Below are 21,946 nucleotides of genomic sequence, written 5' to 3' on the forward strand. Positions count from 1 at the left end.
GGAGCTACAACACTAAGAAGAATTGCTTCTCGGCTTTTGACAAGATCAATGTTTATCCCTCTCGCATTCCTTTGTTTCTCAACATTCTCCTCAGCTCTTTCATCTTTATCTTTGTAATACATGATCTCTGGCGACTTGTGACGTCATTGTTCAAAGCCAACGGGTTGTATCCCCTGCTACACTAGACCCGAAAACAGAGCTGTATCGTTAAACAGTTTCAAGTGACGACAAATCCATGCCTAATAAATTTGTCCTCTTCGGTGTGTCGTTTGATTACTAAACATAAGAGCACATCTATGCAAAAATCGGATCTACTGAAGCAGGGGATACAACCCGTCGCCTTTGAACAATGAGTCAGAATTGGCCAGAGAGCATTTATTAGACAGATGAAAGAGCTGAGAAGACTAGATTAGATTAGATTAATACTAGTTCCATGGATCATGAATACGATATTTCGTAATGATGTGGAACGAGTCAAATTTTCGAATACATGACATAATTAAGTTAATTTAACAACATACTTAAGTTAATATAACAACATTTTCATTTTCTGTGTTTTTTATTTTTATTTTTTTTAATTTATATCTAAAAATTCCTCTATGGAGTAGAAGGAGTTGTCATTCAGAAATTCTTGTAATTTCTTCTTAAATACTTGTTGGTTATCTGTCAGACTTTTGATACTATTTGGTAAGTGACCAAAGACTTTAGTGCCAGTATAATTCACTCCTTTCTGTGCCAAAGTATGATTTAATCTTGAATAGTGAAGATCATCCTTTCTCCTAGTATTGTAGTTATGCACACTGCTATTACTTTTGAATTGGGTTTGGTTGTTAATAACAAATTTCATAAGAGAGTATATATACTGAGAAGCTACTGTGAATATCCCTAGATCCTTAAATAAATGTCTGCAGGATGATCTAGGGTGGACTCCAGCTATTATTCTGATTACACGCTTTTGTGCAATAAATACTGTATTCCTCAGTGATGAATTACCCCAAAATATGATGCCATATGAAAGCAATAAGTGAAAATAGGCGTAGTAAGCTAATTTACTAAGATGTTTATCACCAAAATTTGCAATGACCCTTATTACATAAGTAGCTGAACTCAAACGTTTCAGCAGATCATCAATGTGTTTCTTCCAATTTAATCTCTCATCAATGGACACACCTAAAAATTTGGAATATTCTACCTTAGCTATATGTTTCTGATTAAGATCTATATTTATTAATGGCGTCATACCATTCACTGTACAGAACTGTATGTACTGTGTCTTATCAAAATTCAATGAGAGTCCGTTTACAAGGAACCACTTAGTAATTTTCTGAAAGACAGTATTGACAATTTCATCAGTTAATTCTTGTTTGTCAGGTGTGATTACTATACTTGTATCATCAGCAAAGAGAACTAACTTTGCCTCTTCATTAATATAGAATGGCAAGTCATTAATATACGTATATTAAGAACAACAAAGGACCCAAGACTGACCCTTGTGGAACCCCATTCTTGATAGTTCCCCAGTTTGAGGAATGTGCTGATCTTTGCATATTATGAGAAATACTTATTTCAACTTTCTGCACTCTTCCAGTTAGGTACGAATTAAACCATTTGTGCACTGTCCCACTCATGCCACAATACTTGAGCTTGTCTGTTCAGAACCAAAGGAATACGAGAGACGAAAAATATAGGTGACATATCAAGGCAAGTAGTATTTTCACATTGAGGATATCGCGTGTTTGTATCGTATTACTTCTGTGGAAAATGAAGGGGAAAAAATGAATGAAAATATTGGTAGCATAGAATCTCTCATGTCACATATACACTCCTGCAAATGGAAAAAAGAACACATTGACACCGGTGTGTCAGACCCACCATACTTGCTCCGGACACTGCGAGAGGGCTGTACAAGCAATGATCACACGCACGGCACAGCGGACACACCAGGAACCGCGGTGTTGGCCGTCGAATGGCGCTAGCTGCGCAGCATTTGTGCACCGCCGCCGTCAGTGTCAGCCAGTTTGCCGTGGCATACGGAGCTCCATCGCAGTTTTAACACTGGTAGCATGCCGCGACAGTGTGGACGTGAACCGTATGTGCAGTTGACGGACTTTGAGCGAGGGCGTATAGTGGGCATGCGGGAGGCTGGGTGGACGTACCGCCGAATTGCTCAACACGTGGGGCGTGAGGTCTCCACAGTACATCGATGTTGTCGCCAGTGGTCGGCGGAAGGTGCACGTGCCCGTCGACCTGGGACCGGACCGCAGCGACGCACGGATGCACGCCAAGACCGTAGGATGCTACGCAGTGCCGTAGGGGACCGCACCGCCACTTCCCAGCAAATTAGGGACACTGTTGCTTCTGGGGTATCGGCGAGGACCATTCGCAACCGTCTCCATGAAGCTGGGCTACGGTCCCGCACACCGTTAGGCCGTCTTCCGCTCACGCCCCAACATCGTGCAGCCCGCCTCCAGTGGTGTCGCGACAGGCGTGAATGGAGGGACGAATGGAGACGTGTCGTCTTCAGCGATGAGAGTCGCTTCTGCCTTGGCGCCAATGATGGTCGTATGCGTGTTTGGCGCCATGCAGGTGAGCGCCACAATCAGGACTGCATACGACCGAGGCACACAGGGCCAACACCCGGCACCATGGTGTGGGGAGCGATCTCCTACACTGGCCGTACACCACTGGTGATCATCGAGGGGACACTGAATAGTGCACGGTACATCCAAACCGTCATCGAACCCATCGTTCTACCATTCCTAGACCGGCAAGGGAACTTGCTGTTCCAATGGGACAATGCACGTCCGCATGTATCCCGTGCCACCCAACGTGCTCTAGAAGGTATAAGTCAACTACCCTGGCCAGCAAGATCTCCGGATCTGTCCCCCATTGAGCATGTTTGGGACTGGATGAAGCGTCGTCTCACGCGGTCTGCACGTCCAGCACGAACGCTGGTCCAACTGAGGCGCCAGGTGGAAATGGCATGGCAAGCCGTTCCACAGGACTACATCCAGCATCTCTACGACCGTCTCTATGGGAGAATAGCAGCCTGCATTGCTGCAAAAGGTGGATATACACTGTACTAGTGCCGACATTGTGCATGCTCTGTTGCCTGTGTCTATGTGCCTGTGGTTCTGTCAGTGTGATCATGTGATGTATCTGACCCCAGGAATGTGTCAATAAAGTTTCCCCTTCCTGGGACAATGAATTCACGGTGTTCTTATTTCAATTTCCAGGAGTGTATGTGGGTTGTATCTCGAACCTCATTTGAACTGCAGTGGTTAACTGCAGTACGGGATACAAGTTTAGGGTACGTCGATTTCATTGTTTTCATTAGCATTAATATCCTGTTGTTCAGTTGAACTATGAAGGTCAACAGAAGCACGGGATACAAATTTTACATGTGTTGTTTTTTCGCCTCCGCTACCACTAATAGTCTGTAATACTATAGTAATACTACGGATGGCAGAAGGAGCTACGTACATAATATTTGTATCCCATACTTCCGTTGATATATATATATATATATATATATATATATATATATATATATATATATATACTGCTAACGAAAAAGTGGAAATGGACGTACATGACATTTGCAACCTGTACCTCAGTTGAAGTACGCGGAGAGACACTAAGCTGACACATATAGTATTGGGCACAGTTTTTTTTTTCTTTTTTTTTCGCCTTCAGTGCTAATAGTATCGACTGAAAGTTATAGTTTTGATCACAGCAGTGACAATAGTATCCCATTCTTTAGTTGAGCTATACAGCTATACACAGCATTTGTATCCTGCTCTCTAATTGACATTGTTGTTACAGTCTTCAGGCAAGAGACTGGTCTGATGCAACTCTCCATGCTACTCTATCCTGTGCAAGCTTCATTATGTCCCAGTACCTACTGCACCCTACATCCTCCTGAATCTGCTTAGTGTAATCATCTCTTGGTCTCTCTCTACAATTTTTACCACCCACACTGCCCTCCAATACTAAATTGGTGATCCCTTGATGCCTCAGAACATGTCCTACCAACCGATCCCTTCTTCTAGTCAAGTTGTGCCCAATGCTATTCAATACCTCCACATTAGTTATGTGATATACCCATCTAATCTTCAGCATTCTTCTGTAGCAACACATTTCGAAAGTTTCTATTTCTTGTCCAAACTATTTATCGCCCATGTTTCACTTCCATACATGGCTACACTCCATACAAATACTTTCAGAAATGACTTCCTGACACTTACATCTATACTCGATGTTAACAAATTTCTCTTCTTCAGAAACGCTTTCCTTGCCATTGCCAGTCTACATTTTATATCCTCTCTACTTCGACCATCATCAGTTATTTTGCTCCCCAAATAGCAAAACTCCTTTACTACTTTAAGTGTCTCATTTCCTAATCTAATTCCCTCAGCATCACCCGAGTTAACTCGACTACATTCCATTATCCTCGTTTTGCTTTTGTTGATGTTCATCTTATATCCTCCTTTCAAGACACTGTCCATTCCATTCAACTGCTCTTCCAGGTCCTTTGCTGTCTCTGACAGAATTACAATGTCATTGGCGAACCTCAAAGTTTTTATTTCTTCTTCATGGATTTTAATTCCCACTCCAAATTTTTCTTTTGTTTCCTTTACTGCTTGCTCAATATACAGATTGAATAACATCAAGGATAGGCTACAGCCCTGTCTCACTCCCTCCCCAACCACTGCTACCCTTTCATGCCCCTCGACTATTATAGCCACCATCTAGTTTCTGTACAAATTGTAAATAGCCTTTCGCTCCCTGTATTTTATCCCTGCCACCTTCATAATTTGAAAGAGTATTCCAGTCAACATTGTCAAAAGCTTTCTCTAAGTCTACAAATGCTAGAAACATAGGTTTGCCTTTCCTTAATCTAGCTTCTAAGATAAGTTGTAGGGTCAGTATTGCCTCACGTGTTCCAACATTTCTACGGAGTCCAAACTGACCTTCCTCGAGGTCGGTTTCTACCGGTTTTTCCATTTGTCTGTAAAGAATTTGTGTTAGTATTTTGTAGCCGTGGCTTATTAAACTGATAGTTCGGTAATTTTCACACCTGTCAACACCTTTTTTTGGCATTGGAATTATTATATTCTTCTTGCAGTCTGAGTGTTTTTCGACTGTCTCATACATCTTGCTCACCAGATGGTGGAGTTTTGTCAGGACTGGCTCTCCCAAGGCTATCCATAGTTCTAATGGAATGTTGTCTACTCCCGGGTCCTTGTTTCGGCTAAGGTCTTTCAGTGCTCTGTCAAGCTCTTCACACAGTATCATATCTCCCATTTCATCTTCATCTACATTCTCTTCCATTTCCATAATATTGTCCTCAAGCACAACGGCCTTGTATAGACCCTTTATATACTCCTTCCACCTTTGCTTTCCCTTCTTTGCTTAGAACTGTGTTTCCACCAGAGCTCTTTAATTTTCCCTTAGGGAGTTCTATCTTACCTCTAGTGATATATCCTCTACATCCTTACATTTGTCCTCTAGCCATCCCTGCTTAGCTATTTTGCACTTCCTGTCGGTCTCATTTTTGAGACGTTTGTATTCCTTTTTGCCTGCTTCATTTACTGCATTTTTATATTTTCTCCTTTCATCACCTAAATTCAGTATATTTTCTGTTACCCAAGGATTTCTTCTAGCCCTGGGCTTTTTACCTACTTGATCCTCTGCTGCCTTCACTATTTCATCTCTCAAAGCTACCCAGTCTTCTTCTACTGTATTTCTTGCCCCCATTCTTGTCAATCGTTCCCTAATGCTCTCTGAAACACTCTACAATCTCTGGTTCTGTCAGCTTATCCAGGTCCCATCTCCTTAAATTCCCACCTTTTTGCAGTTTCTTCAGTTTTAATCTGCAGTTCATAACCAATAGATTGTGGTCAGAGTCCACATCTGCCCCTGGAAATGTCTTACAATTTAAAACCTGGTTCCTAAATCTCTGTCTTACCATTATATAATCTATCTGAAACCTTCTAGTATCTCCAGGCCTCTTCCATGTATACAACCTTCTCTCATGATTCTTGAACCAAGTGTTTATCTATGATTAAGTTATGCTCTGTGCAAAATTCTACCAGGAGGCTTTGTCTTTCATTCCTTACCCCCATTCCATATTCACCCACTATGTTTCCTTTTCTTCATTTTCCTACTACCGAATTCCAGTCACCCATGACTGTTAAATTTTTGTCTCCCTTCACTATCTGAATACTTTCTTTTATCTCATCATACATTTCATCAATCTCTTTGTCATCTGCTGAGCTAGATGGCGTATAAACTTGTACTGCTGTGGTAGGTGTGGGCTTCGTATCTCTATTGGCTACCATAATGCATTCACTATGCTGTTTGTAGTAGCTTACCTGCATTCCTATTTTTTATTCATTATTAAGCCTACTCCTGCATTACCCCTATGTGATTTTGTATTTATAACCCTGTATTCACCTGACCAGAAGTCTTGTTCCTCCTGCCACCGAACTTCACTAATTCCCACTATATCCAACTTAAACCTATCCATTTCCCTTTTTAAATTTTCTAACCTATCTGCCCGATTAAGGGATCTGACATTCAGCGCTCGAGTCTGTAGAACGCCAGTTTTCTTTCTCCTGATAACGACATGGGGGACTATTTCACCTCCGAAATATTTTACCCAAGAGGACGCCATCATCATGTAACCATAAAGTAAAGCTGCATGCCCTCGGGAAAAATTAGAGCTGTAGTTTCCCATTGCTGTCAGCCGTTCGCAGTACCAGCACAGCAAGGCCGTTTTGGTTAGTGTTACAAGGCCAGATCAGTCAATCATCCAGACTGTTGCCCCTGCAACTACTGAAAAGGCTGCTGCCCCTCTTCAGGAACCACACGTGTGTCTGGCCTCTCAACAGACTGTGGTTGCACCATAGAGTAAATATCTCTGGAGTGAGCATTGCGTTCTGCGCATGTTGTCAAGTGTCAACATTAAACCAGGATTGTCACGTGTTTTCGGGACTTCGTTGTGCGTGTGTGCTTTTCCCAGAGTTTGAAGTTTATATCAAGAGTTTTTGTTATGTTTTAGCCGTTTGTTGATAGTGTAATAGCGATGGTGAATTACTGTTGTTGCTACGGATGCATAGAAAAATATGTGAAAGGAGGGATAGTAACTTTTCATGGGTACTATGTTTAAAAATTTCGAGACGCATTATAATTAAGGCTTGATTCTGTAGACCTATTTTTCTACGATTTTATGACTATATAATAGATATTACCGCTAGTACAAAAGCTTACAAACAATTTGTGGAACAGGAAATGGAATGGTTAGTTGTTTCAGCAAATACTATCATCCATGCATTTATCAGTGACTTGTCGATTATGTATATAGATTTAAAAGACGGAAGACAGATAAATTCAATAGAGTGCGAGTCTGTAATTGTCTTCGTATAATATGTGTGTCCAAACCTTTTTGTGTACTATAAAGTTACAGTAGGAGACCATGTGAAGTGTGTCTAGGACATGGAGAATGATTATGTGTGATTTATATTTTAGTTTCCCGAAGGATGAACAACGAGTAAAGATGTGGCTCCAGAAAACGAGGAGGAATAATTTTGTCCTCACAAAATATTCCAAAGTATGTTCAAAACACTTTGAAGAGGAATGTCTAGACAGAGAAAAATTTGGACGTGTGTGGCCGAAGGTAGATGCTATACCAACTATTTTTAATTTTTCACAGCACCTACTACCAATTTCTGCATTCAGCTTAAATACATTTTCTGCACAAATAAAATAAAAGACACAATAGTGTAGCTAATCAAAGTACACATTCATCTTCTTTGGTGTATTTTGCCTTCAATTTATTTTCTTCGCCATTTGATTAAGAGGCGTAAAATATTATTAAACATGTTCCCAAACTCTTTCATTTGTGTCATTTTCCACTTCCCACAAAGGTGTTATATGGGTTGAATGTTGCATGACCAACTGTATTTGCTTTACAGTACATTTATTCTCCGATCGCCTTTTTTCCCCCTTCTTACTCAGTCTACTATTTATTTAATAAACTGGGAGCAAGTACGTAAAATGCGTTAAATAAACACTTCAAAGTGTCATCAGTAAGAAAAATTGTGCATTAGGTCGCAAAAAACGAGAAAATAAATACGCAGAAATAGCAGAAAAAAGGACGAATTAGCAGGAATATAATCGCTAATGTGTGGCAAATTCGGTGTGTTTCGACACTTGCAAAAGTACTAGCGTACTGTCAAGTCGTTTTGCAAGACTATCACAGCAAAAATGTACGTCAGACTCTGTAATACTATAAAGTGCCGTATCATACTGAAAACTATCAAAAATCGAGTGCATCTGAACTGTGACACCTATCGCAAAGAAGCAGAACGCAAAATCACTTGCCCTTAAAAGTTACGTAGCTGGTTCATTCCCGGTATCAATTGGATACTGTTAAAATGTCTGCGCAACATATATAAATAATCCACGACATGTACGAAAAGAATCCGTCTCTACTAGGAATGTAGTGACATTCGAAATATACAGGGTGCTATACGGACACACGCACGACGTCCCGAGATCACGTGACCAGGCCGGCACTGTATGTTGACAACACAAAATCTGTTCTGCGCATGTGAATGCCTCCCCGCCAACGGCAAGGTCCATGGTTCATGGGGGGCTTGTTGACATATATAGGTAAATCTCACCAATGTTACATATGTCGTTCTTTTCGAATAGCTAGTGTCAGTGTAAAGGTCAACTGAAGGACGGGATACAAATTTTAGTTGTGTTGGGCGTTTCGCCTTTAATATTACTAGTACAGATTCGAAAAAATCGTACTGATACTAGAGCTGCGAAACGAAAGAAGAACGACAGCTGCGAAATTTCTATTACATACTGGAGTACACGAAAACATACATAATGGTGTAATACAACAATGAGATACGTCAAAATAGTCAAATGCAGTAAAAGAACAAAATGGAAAATTGGACTTACCTCACGGGAACTTCTTAAAAGAACCGAAGCTCGCCTATGAAGACATCAACAAAAATCACATACCCACATACACAACAAATAAATCGTTACAAAACACACACACACACACACACACACACACACAGAGAGAGAGAGAGAGAGAGAGAGAGAGAGAGAGAGAGAGAGAGAGAGATGCACAGACACACACATTCACCCCCCATCCTAATGTGAAATTAGCTAACGTATTTCGGATGGTACATTTGCCCAACACATTTAACCAAACATTTAAACGGGCAATATGTTTGGGGAATACTACACCTCCATGAATATTCTTCTAAGTGACTTTTGAAGTATGGAAATCCGGCGTTTCCCCTTCCCTACAAGAGATTTCACAGCTGACCAATAACATTCTATGCTATTTCTGCAAGCCCCTGTGGATAATGATCTGAACTCAATATTGTGATTGACTACGAGATGCTGATAACCCCTTTCCCCTAAACCCCTAAATGAAGAAAAACCATCTGAAATTGCAATGGAACCCTCTGCAACGTGATCTTCAATTAAGCTGACCAAAACTTACTTCCTTCGATTGGGTACTACTTTAAACACTACATCATCACACTCTTGACCTGAAACTACAGCCCCCCCCCCCAAACTCATAATCCCACCGGAGGTCCCCCCCCCCCCCCCTCCTGTTGTACTTCCTTTCGCCAAAATGCGACTCGTCAATTTCGGCCATAACACCCTCACCCCCCCCCCTCCCCCAACGGCCCACTATATTTCATGTACTCCCCACAAACTTCCCTACAAAAAGAGTACCAATCCACAACTGTACGCTTAATCACACGACATCCATGGACACACAACCACACAGGATATCTCAGACACCAACAGTACGTTATTTTAATAATGCCTCTAGAGGCGAGCTTAGTTTTTTCGAACCACGTCCCTCGTCTAATGGACCGCCACAATCGATCTTTGCTGCAGCGCCATACGAATAAGTCGTGAGTACGGCGACGAGATACACTTGTGAGGCGCATATGTTCGCCGCACTCACGACAACCAATTACTCAAATAAATGCACACGAAGAATATTTTGAGCAATATGTAGCGATCTCTTTTAAAATCAAATTCAATTATTTTAATGTACAATGATAGCGCTTATCCGGAACACAGAACAGTTTTATAATCTATGACTGAAAGTGAAGACATTGATATCTATGAGTAATACGTGACGTCATTGGTCAAAGCATAAGGGTTGTATCCCCTGCTTCACTAGACCACAAAAATCGACCAGCCGAAAGTTGTGTCGTAACTGACAAGTAGTAACACCGACGTGACCTGGAGATACAAGAGTAGATCCGCAACGTTCCCTTACGAAGCAGCAAGATGTCTGTAGAGCCGAAACTTCTCCGTCTACCAGTTCACCTAACTCCGTCCTGGCCCTATAACCCTGTACGATAGTTTGCACAGATGGACGCAGGCTACTATTACGCCGAAATTACAGCTGACATGACTAAATTTGCCCTCGTGGTGAGCCAGCTGGATCATCGCTTTGCAGAAAAGTACAAGATGTTATCACCGCACCTCCACACGCAGAATCCTAGGACAAACTGAAGTCTGGACTTATACGCCGAGTCGCAGCTTCGCAAGAAGACAGGAAACGACAAGTACTTATCCAGGAAGATATAGGAGACCGAAAACCCTCACAATACGTGAGACATCTTCGTAGCAAAGTGGACACTAGTACCATCCTAGGCAACCTGTTATGGACGCTATGGAACAGCAGAATCCCACCGTAGGTGAAAGCGATAGTAGCAAACATGTCGTTAGTTGTATAGGCAGAGCTCGTTGACCGAATACAGGAAGCTATCGTCTCAACGCAGGCCAGTGCAGCATGGTGCAACAATACATTGTCATAGGCCTCCGTAGCACACGCGGAATATGATGTACTAGCAACGAAAGTGGAGTAACTGTGCGCACTGGTCAGCATATTGTTACCTCAAGGTGGCGTAGTAGACGGTGGGCGACGGTACTGTATATGTTCCAGGACTCATTCGAACAACAACACCAAGTCGGCTTGTGGTGAGCAGTCATTATGTTGGTAACATCGATGATATGGTGACCAAGCAAAGAAATGTACAGCATCATGTACAGCGCGTTAACTGTAAGACGGCAGAGTTGTGAGGGAAGTGCGGGGAGAAGAGGAAGCAAGCATTGGCTGGCGAGGGGAGTGGAGCCGTTGGGGGGGGGGGGGGGGACAAGGCACGCCTACCAGTTGCAGTGCTGGCACTACAAATTGCGCGTCATGCTTACACGAAAGCAGACGAAAGGCTTGGAAGTAAAACTCGCTTTAAATGTTGTTCGTAAACGAAACTGAAATCGTCATGTACATTAAAATCTATATACACTCCTGGAAATGGAAAAAAGAACACATTGACACCGGTGTGTCAGAACCACCATACTTGCTCCGGACACTGCGAGAGGGCTGTACAAGCAATGATCACACGCACGGCACAGCGGACACACCAGGAACTGCGGTGTTGGCCGTCGAATGGCGCTAGCTGCGCAGCATTTGTGCACCGCCGCCGTCAGTGTCAGCCAGTTTGCCGTGGCATACGGAGCTCCATCGCAGTCTTTAACACTGGTAGCATGCCGCGACAGCGTGGACGTGAACCGTATGTGCAGTTGACGGACTTTGAGCGAGGGCGTATAGTGGGCATGCGGGAGGCCGAGTGGACGTACCGCCGAATTGCTCAACACGTGGGGCGTGAGGTCTCCACAGTACATTGATGTTGTCGCCAGTGGTCGGCGGAAGGTGCACGTGCCCGTCGACCTGGGACCGGACCGCAGCGACGCACGGATGCACGCCAAGACCGTAGGATCCTACGCAGTGCCGTAGGGGACCGCACCGCCACTTCCCAGCAAATTAGGGACACTGTTGCTCCTGGGGTATCGGCGAGGACCATTCGCAACCGTCTACATGAAGCTGGGCTACGGTCCCGCACACCGTTAGGCCGTCTTCCGCTCACGCCCCAACATCGTGCAGCCCGCCTCCAGTGGTGTCGCGACAGGCGTGAATGGAGGGACGAATGGAGACGTGTCGTCTTCAGCGATGAGAGTCGCTTCTGCCTTGGTGCCAATGATGGTCGTATGCGTGTTTGGCGCCGTGCAGGTGAGCGCCACAATCAAGACTGCATACGACCGAGGCACACAAGGCCAACACCCGGCATCATGGTGTGGGGAGCGATCTCCTACACTGGCCGTACACCACTGGTGATCGTCGAGGGACACTGAATAGTGCACGGTACATCCAAACCGTCATCGAACCCATCGTTCTACCATTCCTAGACCGGCAAGGGAACTTGCTGTTCCAACAGGACAATGCACGTCCGCATGTATCCCGTGCCACCCAACGTGCTCTAGAAGGTGTAAGTCAACTACCCTGGCCAGCAAGATCTCCGGATCTGTCCCCCATTGAGCATGTTTGGGACTGGATGAAGCGTCGTCTCACGCGGTCTGCACGTCCAGCACGAACGCTGGTCCAACTGAGGTGCCAGGTGGAAATGGCATGGCAAGCCGTTCCACAGGACTACATCCAGCATCTCTACGATCGTCTCCATGGGAGAATAGCAGCCTGCATTGCTGCGAAAGGTGGATATACACTGTACTAGTGCCGACATTGTGCATGCTCTGTTGCCTGTGTCTGTGGTTCTGTCAGTGTGATCATGTGATTTATCTGACCCCAGGAATGTGTCAATAAAGTATGCGCTCACAAACCATTTCGAAATGTACTGTAATATGAATGTGTTTCGAAATAATACAGTAACCAGTGGTGTTTCCATACAAAGCAATACGGTTGCAAGGAAAAATGAAATATAAGGTAATTCGGACGAAATAGGGGGCTCCTTCAAAGTGATCGCGAAGAAAATATCTCAAATGGAAACACACCTTTTGTTGGCAGGCGTTTGTGGTGATACGCCAGGATGATTCTTGGAAAACTATTTGAATCTTTCCAATGCTACGCATGCTTTGTCCTGTGTATGTAACAGCTCTCACTGAAGATGTGTTAATGGGATGAAGCAATTTTTTCTGCTCCCTTTCCCTTTCGCAGCATTCAATCACACGCAATATAATTTTGCGAGCATCCCTACGTAATACTGGTTTCCTTCTAACCGTAGGCCTACCGGTAGGGGTTGTTGGCGACTCCCGAGATGGGCCAGCAATTGCCTCTTCACTCATTTCGATAAAGTTTAGCATAATTGCACAATAAAAACACGCAGAACAGTACAGCGCAAAACAATAACGAAGCAGACGACAATGGCTACCTTGTACAACACAGTCAGCTACGTAATGTTGGCAGGCAGTCGAAACTGCGTGCCTTCCGAAGCCTCCCGACGTTTACCGACTTCTGCCGATTCAGGACTAGGGAGAGGTCTGCCATCTAAAAGTTTACACACTGTAGCTAAAAAAATGCCGGCGGCAGTTGGTCCTAGGTGCAGTCGACCACTCATTGTCGTCCAAGCGCCTGTTCATCAGCAACCATGGTTCCGGCCTGAAATTCCTCATCGATACTGTCTCCCAATTCAAGCACACTACCACAGTTTTCAAGCACCGCTGCAGGTCACTCGCTGCTTTCTGTTTAATGCCCACTAACAATTCAGTCAGAGCCACATACGGAATGGAGAACATGGAGTTGAATCTAGGATTACATCATCCATTCAGCTGAAATTTTACTGTGTTCTGACATCACAGAAGTGGTAATCAGTGTGGATCTTTTGGCCTACAATAATCTTCTCCCAGACATGGCCAATGTTCCACTGGTCGATGGTGTCACTGGGATAGCTGCTGCTGGGTTCCACAACAGTACCATCTGTCACAGCACGAAGCTAATACAGTTGCATGACGGTGAGTTCGCTGCTCTGCTGAAAAACTTCTCATACCTGACCAGTCCACCAGGTGCTCCTAAACAGATTCTGCATAATTCTGTGCGTCATATTAAGACAAATGATGGACCACCATCTCGTACAGACCAAGCCGTGTGATGTCTGTTTGCGTCACTACAGCCAATGCAGACGTCAACACTATGTTGTGAGAAGGCATCATTAGACTGTCAAGTGGCCCACTGTTCTCTGCCTTGCATCTTGTGCCCAAAAAGAATGGAGTGGGCGCCCTTGTGGGTATTACCGCGCCCTCAATGCAAGAACAGTGCCCAATTGGTACCCAGTCCCGTTACTACAACTACAACTACATTCTACACAGTGCGCAGTGCGATCATTTTCAGTTTCTTGGATTCTGTGAAGACGTACACGCAAATACCAGTGGCCAAGAATGGTACTCCGAACATAACAATCATAATGCCTTTTAGACTTTTTGGAAGTGTGTTTATGACTTTCACTGTGAGGAATGCAGTGCAGACTTGGGAGAGGTTTGTCAGTTCTATCCTCCACGTGCTTCCATCCTGATTGCATATTTGAATGACATGTTCGTGTTCTCATCTGGCAAAGAGCAGCATTGCCAATACCTGCAAGAGATATTTACCCACCAAGTACATTAAGTGTTGTTCTAGATTCAGTGAAATGCGTTTTTTGGCAGACTGAAGTTACCTACTTGAGACATAAAATCTCATCAGAAGGTTCTTTACTCCCGACAGAGAAAGTAGAGGCATTTATTCAGACAGATAAGCCCACCAAAATCAGAGAATTGAGAAGATTCTCAGGTATGCTCAACTTTTATTGCTGACATTTGCCACTCACTCCTGAAATACAGGAACCATTGACTGCAGAATTTGATGGACCAAAAGTGAAAGGCAGTTCCCCAGTGCAGTGGACGGAAGCAATATGTACCACATTCAACAGTATTAAGCAAAGTGTGAATAATGCAACGCTACTCACTCACCCTCAACTTGATGCAGCTTTAGCCTCGGTTATTGACAAGAGTCACATAGCTGTCAGAACAGCTCTACAGCAATAGGTGGATGGGTGGTAGGTGTATGGCAGCCACCAGTGTTGTTTCCGCATAAACTGTCGCATCGCGGTGGAAGTGGAGCACTTGCGACCATGAGCTATTGGCAGTGTATGAGGGCATTAAATATTTTCGTCCACAGATCGAGGCCCGTGTATGTCTGATATTTATAGACCACATATATTTCTATATTTACACTCTGCAAACCACCGTGAGGTGCATGCAGAGGGTACATCCCAGAGTACCAGTTATTAGGGTTTATTTTTGTTCCATTCACGTTTGGAGCACGGTAAGGATAATTGTTTGAATGCCTCTGTGCATGCAGAATTATTCTAGTCTTATCCTCACAGTGCCTCTGTGAGTGATATATAAGAGGTTGTTGTATATTACTAGAGTGATCATTTAAAGACGGTCCTTGAAACTTTGTTGATAGACTTTCTCGGGATAGTTTATGCCTATCTTCAAGAGTCTTCCAGTTCAGTACTTTCAGTATCTCTGTGACATTCTCCCATGGATCAAACAATCCTGTGACCATGCATGCTGTCCAACTCCATATACATTCAATATCCCTTGTTAGTCCTATATGGTATGGGTCCCACATACTTGAGCAATATTCTAGAACCGGTTGCACGAGTGATTTGTAAGCAATCTCCTTTGTGGATTCATTGCACGTCCCCAGTTTTCTACCAATAAAGTATAAGTGTACCACCTGCTTTACCCACACCGAGCGAGGTGGCGCAGTGGTTAGCACACTGGACTCGCATTCGGGAGGACGACGGTTCAATCCCGTCTCCAGCCATCCTGATTTAGGTTTTCCGTGATTTCCCTAAATCGTTTCAGGCAAATGCCGGGATGGTTCCTTTGAAAGGGCACGGCCGATATCCTTCCCCATCCTCCCCTAACCCGAGCTTGCGCTCCGTCTCTAATGACCTCGTCGTCGACGGGACGTTAAACAACACTAACCTAACCTTTACCCACAACTGAAATTATGTGATCAATTCATATCTCTACAAAGTGTTACTCCCAGGTATTTGTATGAGTTGGCCGATTCCAACAGTGACTCATTGATATAAGATACTACTTTTTTTCGTTTTTTGAAGCGCAAAATTTTACATTTCTGAACATTTAGAGCAAGTTCCCAATCTCTGCACCACCTTGAAATTTTATCAAGATATGACTGAATATTTACACAGCTCCTTTCATATAGTACTTCATTATAGGTAACTGCATCATCAGCAAAAAGCCTGATTTTGCCATTAGTATTGTCTGCAAGGTCACTAATATGCAGCATGAACAGTAAGGAACCCAACACACTTCCCTGGGGCACACCCGAAGCTACTTCTACATCTTACAATGATTCTCCACGCAGGGTAACAAGCTGTGTCCTCCCTAGCAAAAACTTCTCAATCCAGTCACAAATTTTACTTGATGCCCCATATGATCTTGCCTTTGACAATAAGCGTAGGTGTGGTACTGAGTCAAATGCTTTACGTAAATCAAGAAATACTGCATCTACCTGATTTCATTGGTCCAAAGCTTTCGGTATGTCATGTGAGAAAAGTGCAAGTTCGATTTCACGTGATCGATGTTTTCGAAATCCATGCTGGTTGGCATTGAGGAGGTCATTCTGTTCAAGATACATAATTATGTTTGAGGTCAGAATATGTTCTAAAATTCCACAACAAATCAATGTCAAGGATATTGGATGGTAGTTTTGTGGATCGCTTCTACTAACCTTCTTGTAGACAGGCGTGACCTGTTCCTTTTTCCAAGAACTGGGAACAGTTTTTGTTCGATGAAACTGTGACAGATTATAATTCAAAGAGGGGCTAACTCAGGCGCAAGTTCAATGTAGAATCTGACAGGGATTACATCAGAGCCTGAAGCTTTGTTTAGTTTGAACGGTATCAGCTGATTTTCAACACCACTGACACTAATACTTATTTTGTTTATCTTTCCAGTGGTACAAGGATTAAATTGAGGCAATTTTCCTGGGTTTTTATTTGTGAAGGAACATTTAAAAACGGAGTTAAGCATTTCATCTTAAGCTTTACTACCCTCAGTTTCAGTTCTTGTCTCATTTGTTTGGGACTGAACACTAACTTTGGTGCCACTAGTAACCTTTACATACAACCAGCATTTCTTTGGGTGCAGTGAAATATCATTTGACAATACGGCAGTCAGACAGGCGCCGACTCCATGGGGTCTGAGGGGGCCCGAGCTCCCTCAAAAATTCGTTATATTATGCTTTGTAAAAATCACAAAATTATGTTGGAATTTTTTACGACTATTTTCCTTGTTTGACGATAGTTACCTTGTAAAATGCTTTCAGTAATGAGCTGAAACAAGTAATTACTACGGTAGTAAGCAGGTTATCTGAAAACGAGAGGTGTGAATCACGATAGTGCTACGGTGCTGAGGGTAAGCTTAGAATTTGTCCTGGGGCGCGAACCTTCGGGTAAAGTCTGGCGCGGGCGTGCCAGCGCTGCGGCAGAGGACATATCAAAACGACTGGAGCAGAAGCGCCTGGAACCCTCCGCCTCGCGTCGCCTTGACGCTTCGGGACATTACGATGCTGCGGCTATATAAAGACCACCCTGCTGTCGCAGTCATTCAGTGTGGATAGTTTAGTTCAGTGCATGTTGCAGACGTGTTTAGTGTTCCGACTTTAGTGTCTAGTGGACTATTTTATGTGACTACATTTTATTCATTTACTTTAATCTCTTAATGTATTGTGAATTAACTTTGCAATGAATAAATTTGTTACCAAAAAGGCGGGCTTGGAAGTTGATGATACCGCAAGTCAACCTGCAACAATTATTGTGTCGCAAATTGCTTCGTCGTCTTCAGGCGAGAACCGTTCACAGCTGAAACCTGGGCAATCCGGTAACGGAAGATCATTTCAGAAGTCGTGGTTGGTCAAATATACATGGCTAGAATATGAAGCATCTACCAAAAAAGTTTTTTGCAAAACCTGCAAAGAGGCAGATGCTAAAAATCTACTACAATTTTCTTCAAAAAAAGAAGATGCATTTACTTCTATAGGGTATTCTACCTGGAAAAAGGCTTTGGAAAAATTCCGTCTTCATGAAAATACGTTTACACATACAGAAGGTGTTCTGAAACTAAATTCTATCACTAACTGAAGTGTAGCCTCCAGATTGAAGGAACAGTTAGATAGTGATATGAAAAAAGGCTATTTAGCTCTTGTGACAATTTTTACTACGGTGCCAACAAGGACTAGCAATTAGAGAGCAGGAAGGTGTAAACTCAAATTTTTTTCAGTTGTTGGAACTCCGAAAGAATGACATACCTGAGTTTAAAGATTGGTTAAGGCGTTCGGCGTATAAGTGGAGGTCCCACGATATTCAAAACGAGATCATTGGTCTACTAGGAAAGTCTGTGTTGAGAAAGGTATTGGCTTCAATCAAGAAGACTTAAGATTTTTCTATTATGGATGATGAAACAAGTGATTCTTCGATTCAGGAACAAGTGTCATTTTGTTTTCTTTCTGTCCACGATTCCTTAATCATCAACGAAGACTTTATTGGCTTATATGACACCCCAAACACTGAATCACAAACTCTGTTTAGCATTTTAAAAGACATTTTTGCTCGTTTTGATTTGTCAATGGATAACTTAAGAGGACAGTGCTATGATGATGCCTCGAATATGAGAGATAAGTTCAAAGGACTAAAAAAGTTAGTTTTGGATATACAACCAAAAGCACATTATGTGCACTGCAGTGCTCACAGTTTATAACTGGCAGTTGTAGACAGTCTCCGCCATCTTACGTCTATGAGGGATATTATGGCTTTAGTCAAGGACTTAATAAACACCGTAAGGCAATCCAAAAAAGGATGGGACTTTTCAGAAGCATACGCTGTGACAGTGCCAACGACCAAGCTGGTCTACGACCCCTTTGCCTGACTCAATGAACTATGCAAGCTTCTAGTATCTTGGGAATATTGAAAAACTTTGAAGAACTTCTAGAGGATTTTGAAACATTTTCTGCAGAGGATAAAACAGAGGCAGGCTACAAATGTGCAGGCTATTTTGAGTCAATGTTACAAGTCAAGACTTATTTCTTTTTACATCTTTATTGCCATCCAATGAACCTGGTAGAGGATGTCAATGAAAAAATTCAATGCCCTCATCTAAGTGTTGCTGATCTGGAAAAAAATATGTGCGGGCTTTATTTGTATACTGAATGGAAGGTGTGATAGTTTTGAACACTTTTGGGAATTGTGTTTAAAAGAAAACCCTTCATAAGTTGATGATCTTTCGATTCCTCTGAATCGAAGTATATCAAAGAAGTATGAAAACATCGAAGCCAGCTCACCGTACACTTTCAAAACCCCCAGGAATATTACAAAGCTATTTATATTGAAGTTTGTGAAATGGTGCAATCTTGCATTACTAAGCGGTTTGCTTCAATTGGACTCACACAGGTCATTGCAGTTAAACAAGAGTGCTTGCATTTAGTAAACAGAGGTAAAACAAATTTGGAGAAATCAACTCAGTTTTTCAAAAATGACCTAGACATTGAGAGACTGCGCTTACACTTGAATATGTTAGCTGATATCACTAATAAAAAACAACTGGGCTTAAAAACATGTATGATGTAAGAAAGTACATTACACAAGAGCCTGCAGTTGGAGAAATGTTATGTGATGTAGTATAGTGCATTAAGCTTCTCCAAGAGCTTTAGTCACTACAGCAACAGCAGAACGGTCATTTAACACCCTTAGATGTCTGAAGTCATATCTCCGACCAACAATGGGACAGAAGCGATTGAACACCTTAGCTGTTCTTTATGCCCATCTAGATGTTATGGATGAATTGGATATCCAACCAGTCATCAACGACCTCATACTCAGTAATTCAGTCAGGCAGTCGACATGTACACCTTTCTAAGGACACTCTAGCGCTAATAATGTCATTTAGAGCAATATTAAAAATCTTTATAAAATAGAGAATTAATTACATACATAATGTTAAATTTTCACTTTCGAAATATAAGTACTAGTTTAGTACTGTATTACTATATCACTATAGTACTGTATTAATTATTTCAAATACTTAAATATTTTTAGTGTGTAAGACCCAATTAAAACCAGTTATTTAGTATTTACATACTTTTTCACTGAAAGTATTAGGCATACTGTAGTAACTTAATTAACTGTATTAAAGCATTAATTTGAAATACTGTTTTTATTTAATGAACCCTGAGCCTTATTTAAAGTAAGCTTAAATTAGCTATTTCTCATATTAATCAAAGTGCAATTACTGTGTGACAGCAATATTTTATGTTTTATTCTTTTAATGATAGTTTAGGATTTATTGAAATATAATTTCAGTCTTTTCAGAGCTATATATTCACTGCTCTGTAACAGTCTATAAGCATGATTATCACTGTAAATTAAATTAGCTTTTTACGACAATACCTTGCGTGTTTATGTATTGCTTCTTTTTTCAAAGTCAAAAAATGTGTCAGACTTGTCGAGTTTCCTGGAGTGTCGAGTCATCGAGAGTCCAGTTTTCGAGGTTCTAATGTTGATCATATGACACTAAAATGCTTAAAAAACTTTAAAACTCACTATTTTCCATCTGAAATTTAGAAAATTCCCCCCCCCTTCCCCCGCCACCAATATTTTATATAAGTCGGCGCCTCTGGTAGTCACTGAAGGCATCATGCATTGCTCTCGTGACAGCCAAACGTGTTTCATTCAGTATCTATCTATCTACAGCCTATGCTTTGTTTTACAACCTATTATGCAGTAATCTCTGTTTCTGTAGAAGTTTTTTTACAGTGACAGTATACCATGGAGGTTTTCTCCTATCATGAACTTTTCTGCTGATTATATATCAATCCAATGCATGATCAATTATTCTTTCAGGCTTGAGCCAGAGTTCCTGTACATGATCCTGCTCTGTGCTGAAAGTTTAGAAGTTTCACATTGAGATATGGCACAATTGATTTTTTAGAGTGCTGTTATCGTTGCTACACAGTTCCATACCGTCTGGCAGCAAGCGTTTTGCACCCAGCCTGTAGCAGGGTTGCGACACCAGTAAGCTCGAGCGATTTGTGCCCCTCGACTCTTATAACTGCCATCTGGTTTCTGTACAAATTGTAAATAGCCTTTCGCTCCCTGTATTTTACCCCTGCCACCTTTAGAATTTGAAAGAGAGTATTCCAGTCAACATTTTCAAAAGCTTTCTCTAAGTCCACAAATGCTAGAAATGTTGGTTTGCCTTTCCTTAATCTATTTTCTAAGATAAGTCGTAGGGTCAGTATTGCCTCACGTGTTCCAACATAACTGCGGAATCCAAACTGATCTTCGCCGAGGTCGGCTTCTATAGTTTTTCCATTCATCTGTAAAGAATTCGCGTTAGTATTTTGCAGCCGTGGCTTATTAAACTGATAGCTCGGTAATTTTCATAACTGTCAACACCTGCTTTCTTTAGGATTGGAATCCTAAAAAATATCTGGACGCAGGAACTTGCATGGTGGGGAATTTCTCACTGAACGTTAGTGTGCTTTTTTTTTTTTTTTTGTTTTGTTGTGAGAGCCTTCTACATAGCCAGTGATGGGCAGATGTCTCGGCAGCCTTCTAACTAACGGAACAGTGTTATTACAATGTGTTGCAATTTCGAGAGAATTGGCAGGGGCCTATAACTTAGCTAGGGGTACGTATCGCTATATATCGAAGACTGGAAGGTTCATGTGAATACCGGGCTAAGTGACACTCTGACGAGAGGGAAGTTGATAGGCGATCTCTTCATTGTTTCTTCTAATTGTTGTGAGGAGACGTATTACTCCCTTACACACCATGTATTCCAAAGTGACTGCAGTGAGAAAATTAGTGGCTATACCTCGAATGATCCACGAACTGATCGAAGAAGTACAAAAATGTTTACAGAAAGACAATACTACAGCTATACAAATACTGTATGAACGATATAAATAGGAAGTGCAGTGCAGCACTGTGAGATGACTGCAGGGATTAAATGTGAAGAAATT

General features: G+C 42.3%; 1 protein-coding gene across 2 annotated transcripts in view; it reads right to left on the reverse strand.

The window, feature by feature from the left end:
* Positions 1–21,946, reverse strand: part of LOC126095226 (protein PTOV1 homolog) — a 316,247-nt gene that overhangs the window by 237,134 nt on the left and 57,167 nt on the right. The gene's annotated exons all lie outside the window — the stretch shown is intronic.

This window comes from Schistocerca cancellata, chromosome 8 (genome assembly GCF_023864275.1).
Source record: "Schistocerca cancellata isolate TAMUIC-IGC-003103 chromosome 8, iqSchCanc2.1, whole genome shotgun sequence".
Lineage (NCBI taxonomy): Eukaryota > Metazoa > Arthropoda > Insecta > Orthoptera > Acrididae > Schistocerca > Schistocerca cancellata.